Genomic DNA, 4,337 nt, shown 5'->3' on the forward strand with positions numbered 1-4,337 from the left:
CTGCCAATGTTCATCTGCCAGGTTCAGCGCCTGGTCTAAGAGGATTCTGCCTGCTGCAGTGTGGCTCAGTCCACACATGGCAACAGAGAAGCCTCTACAACGAGAAGCCTGTGCCCCACAGCCAGACAGCAACCCCCAGTCACCACAACTAAAGGAAGGCCACATGCACAAAGGAAGAGGCAACGCAGCCAAAAACAAATAAATAAATATTAAAAACCAATAGAGTTAATGTAAAGAAACCTGGTTAGAGAATGCTTGTCACTGTCAACTACAAATTGACTTACCAAGAGCATTGCCAATGACTGAACAACAAAGGCATTTTCCATCTGCCTCTAGGGAGATTGAACCCCATGCTGTTATAGCTGTTGACTTCCAACAACCCTTGAGAGAGTTCAGGGTGGAGTGAGGCGCTCTGTGCTCCAGGGAAACTGGTGGGACAGGTCTTTAGATATTTGGATGTTTTGAGGAACAGATTTTATTATCTCAATCCTTGCATCTCCTCATATCTAGAGAAGCACTAAATCCCTTCTTGGTGACATCAGAGCCTCATGACTAACAAAAAACCCTTTTGTAAAACGAGTGCTTAAGGTACTGACCTCCCCCATCACCAAAACCTTATATATTGACCTTCCCCCACTGCTGCTTTGGAGCAGTCTCTCAGAGCTATCTGAGACGCTGCCTCCTGGCTGCAGTCCTCATTTTGCCCCAAGTAAAACTTAACTCACAACTCTCAAGTTGTACATCTTTTTTAGTCGACATCACATAGTTGGTACTCAATAAACTATGAGTGCATAATAACTGTAAAGGTTTCTGCTCCTTATACAACAGAGTTCAGGGTACATGAAGCAAAAACTGATAGAACTAAAATGAGAAATATACACATTCACAATTATATGCAGAAACTTCAAAAACTCACTTTCGAAAATTGACAGAACAAGTAGAAAGAAAATAAATATACAGGGGACTTGAATAACACTTCAATCAACTTGATGCAATTGACTATTACACAACACTCACCACACTAGAATAAATACTGTTTTCAAGTACTGTTATAAACTGAATGAATCCCCACCTCCTATATTCATAAGTTGAAATTCTAACCCTCGATGCAATGGTATTTGGAGTTGAGCTTTGGGGAGGTAATTAGGTGTTGATGAGGTCATGAGGCTCTCATAATGGGACTAGTGTCCTTACAAGAAGAGGAATAGAGTCCAGAGCAGGCTCTGCATCACCTGAGGACAGAGCAAGAAGGTGACCATCTCCAAGTGAGGAAGAGGACCCTTGCCAGGAACTGATCTGCTAATGATCTTGGACCTCTCAGGCTCCAAAACTGTGAGAAATAAATAGCTGTTATTCAAGCCACCCAGGCTATGGTATTGTGTTACAGTAGGCCAAACTAATGTGAGTATACATGAAACATTTGCTGATAGACCACATACTAAGCCACAAAACAAGCCTCCATGAATTTAAAACCACTCAAAACATACAAAGTGGATGTCATTAGTGAAAATGGAAGGTAAAGAACTCCAAAATTTCCCCCTCTTTAAAGATATTGGAAAAACTCTTAGAAACAACATTTTGGGGACCCTGGAAACAAACCAAAAGCTTAGGGGGCAGGAAAGTGCTTAATCAAGGGGGGGAAAAAAAAAAAGTCTGAATCTTAACTTACCTTGGTCCAATCTCCCACCCCTGAGCTCAACATCATTTATTAGTCATTAGGGAATGCAAATCAAAACCACAGTATCACTTCACACCCACCAGAATGGCTATATGTTGTGTAAACCCCGATGGTGGGTTTTTTTGTCTTTCTGTGATCTAAGCACCTGCCTTAACCCACTTCAAAGATGGCTATCTAGAACAAGCACATTGCCAGTTCCACAAGCTAGATAAAAAGCCAGATTGTCTTCCTCTACTGAGGCATCTTGGATTTAGAGCTCCTGGCTCACTTAAGGGCTTCCCTGATAGCTCGGTTGGTAAAGAATCTGCCTGCAATCCAGGAGACTCCAGTTCAATTCCTGGGTTGGGAAGATCCTCTGGGAAAGAGCAAGTCTACCCACTCCAGTAATCTGGCTTGGAGAATTCCATGGACTGTTTTTAAGTAACTGGCCATTTGGACCACTTGCCCCCACACCGCCCCATCTTATGTTGCAAATTCATCAATAAAGAGTGAACCCACAAAACCCTAGGCTCCGACTCTTGACCACAAAAAAAGTCAAACCCTAGGTCTCTGTATTCTTGCTCTCCCCCAATCTCCATCCCTACCTGTGGCCTTAATACATGGCTCCAGTTGTGCTGCATAATTCCCAGCTCCTGTAAGTAAGAAACTTTATTTTTCAAAGTTTACTATCACTATTACCAAAGGGCATCTTGCAATCATAATAAGAACTGCAAAGGCCAGTCCAATCTCAACATTGGTTATTGGTAGCCTGAGAAGGGCATACAAAACACTGTAATTTTTTTTAATGAAAATAACAGGTATTGAGACGATATGAAGAAATTGGAACTTTCATGCATTTCCAGTGGGAATACAAGGTGGTACATTCATTTTGAAAACAGCTTGGCAGCTCCTCAATAATTAAACAGTTACTATATGCCCCAGCAACTCCATTCCTAACTATACTCCAGAGAAGTGAAAACACATGTTCCCACAAAAAGTTGTACATGAATGTTTATAGAAGATTACCTAAGTAGACCTGTATCTATTAAAGACATTCAGTTTGATGGTAGGAGGGGTGGGGAGGAGGGAATTATCCCACAAAAATACACTAGGTCCATGGCTTCACTTAGACAACATTTAAGGAAAACACAGTACAAGTTCTACATAAACTTTTCTGTAACATTTAAGAGGAAATAATATTTTACAGTTCATTCCATGAGGCTAGCATTATATTGCTATACTACCAGAAAAAATAAATAGAGGAAAAGAAAATATAGAACAATATTCCTCATAACCACACATGAAAAATTCTTAACAAAATTCTAGCTAATCTATCAATATAATGAAAGGATATTACATCATGACCGTGTAGGATTTATAACAGGGATGCAAATTTGGTTTAACATTTCAAAATCAATCAATCTGATTCGCCATATTAACAGGCCCCAAATCAAAACCATATAATCATCTCAAAAACACAGTAAAAGAATTGGTGAATGAATGCTTTCCACCATTCATTCTCATAAAAACTTGGAAAACTAGGAAGAAATTCTTCAATCTGATAAAAGGTATATACAAAAAGCTGAGAGATAGTATCATATGTAACGATGAAAGAATGAACACTTTTCGTCTAAGCTCAAATACAAGTCAAGGTTATTTTGTACTATTATTTTTATTTAACAATTTACTGGAAGTTCTATCCTGTTAGCCAGAGCAATTAGGCATAAATAAGCCAGTACAATAAGGAATAAAAGGCATCCAGATTGGAAAGGAAAAGGAAAAAGTTTTCCTTATTTGTATACATACCTCCTTTGTGTATTTCCACTCCATTTCAGACTCCAGTCTGTCAGAATTTGACTATCATCTTTATTCTACAGGCTGGGATCTGGAATGGACTGGAAGCTCTCAAATGCAGCATCCTGCAGACAGTGACAATGTACACACCACCGCCCAGTAACTGCCAAGACAGAAATGTTGTTTTTAAGGATGCAAAACAATCAGACACGTAGAATGCCTGAACCATAGTAAGCAATTGCTGTCTAAGAGCTGTTACTATTATCATTGTTATCATCCTTATTTATTATCACGCTGTAAGTGCTCCTGAAACTGTTGACTGAAGAAGAGCTGGGCATGAGGCCAGGGAGGCACACAGAGCAGTCCTGAGTGGGCTGATGTGTTGGGCTGTGCTCTAATGACATGGTCAAAAAAAAAAAGCTCCCCCCCTCCAACCCCCACAACTTAAGCAGGCCATTCATGTGGGTAAACCCCTGGACTTCCAGACCACAGTTTCGGCTGTTTGCAGCTGGCTGGCTGGCTGGTCAGAGACCAGGACTCATTCATGAGATCCACTTCCACAGTCCCTTACCAATTCCCTCTTTACTTCCCTTCAGAGGGTCACCAACCCATCTCAGCAGAAGAATGTATCTGAGTTACCAATGAAATTTCCTTTGCAAACTTCTTTCATTTGTGATCCCCTCTCCCTTTTGTCATTGATTTAGAAAAGGCAGAGCAACCAGAGATCAAATTGCCAACATCCCCTGGATCATCAAAAAAGCAAGAGAGTTCCAGGAAAACATCTCCTTCTGCTTTATTGACTATGCCAAAGCCTTTGACTGTGTGGATCACAATAAACTGAAAAATTCTGAAAGAGATGGGCATACCAGACCACCTGACCTGCCTC

Source organism: Bison bison, unplaced genomic scaffold (genome assembly GCF_000754665.1).
Source record: "Bison bison bison isolate TAMUID 2011002044 unplaced genomic scaffold, Bison_UMD1.0 scf7180017864097, whole genome shotgun sequence".
Classification (NCBI taxonomy): Eukaryota; Metazoa; Chordata; class Mammalia; order Artiodactyla; family Bovidae; genus Bison; species Bison bison.